This window comes from Ruditapes philippinarum, unplaced genomic scaffold (assembly GCF_026571515.1).
Source record: "Ruditapes philippinarum isolate M1 unplaced genomic scaffold, ASM2657151v2 ctg5229_1_1_1_1, whole genome shotgun sequence".
NCBI lineage: Eukaryota > Metazoa > Mollusca > Bivalvia > Venerida > Veneridae > Ruditapes > Ruditapes philippinarum.
Window position 1 is genome coordinate 6,748 of NW_026864426.1, and position 798 is coordinate 7,545.

The following is a 798-nucleotide window of genomic DNA, read 5'->3' on the forward strand; positions in this document are numbered from 1 at the left end:
ACTGACAAAATTCCCAAAAATTTTTTTAAAAAAAAAAAACCCCAAAAGTTTTTCCTGAATTAAATTTTCCCTGTATTAGTATTTCCATATTACATAATTTATTTTTTTACCTACCAGTCATAATTTATGCCTATGTTCCCAACCCATCAAGTTTAAATCTTTAAAATAATATTATTTTTGTCTCTCTCCAAAAATTAATTTTTGCATTACATTATTTGCATTGTTTTTTTCACAAAAAGACAATTTGCAAATTTAAAAATCCACAAAAAAATTGTTTTTTTACGCCAAAACCACAAAATTTCATGGATTTAAGTTTTCTTCACATTTTCTGAAAACAATTACCTGCAAGTAATTATAAGTAAAACCAAATTTTATTTTGAATACTAAACAAAACATCAGCAGATTAAGGCAATAAAATTTGTTTACACTTGGGAGAGAACAAAATTGACAAAATCTTTGCTATATAGTTAGTAATTAACAAGTGCAATCACCTGAATTTTTCTTTTTTCATGCTCCCAAAAACAATTTCCTTTAATAATACAAAAAATTCACCCCGCTGAAATTTTTCATTTGCTTCCCTTTTTGAAAATTGTGGTTTTAAAAAATTCCCCTTTTTATCATTTTGTTGCTAATTTTTCTGTATAGAATGGTAAAAAACTACTAAAAAAATTCACTGGGGATGGAAAATTTTTGGGGGGGGGAACTCGGGGAAAATTTCCCCCAGACTTTATCTCCCAAATTCTTTTTTTTTTTCTTTTTACTTTTTTTTAGTTTTCCCGTAAAAAATAGAAATTTCAC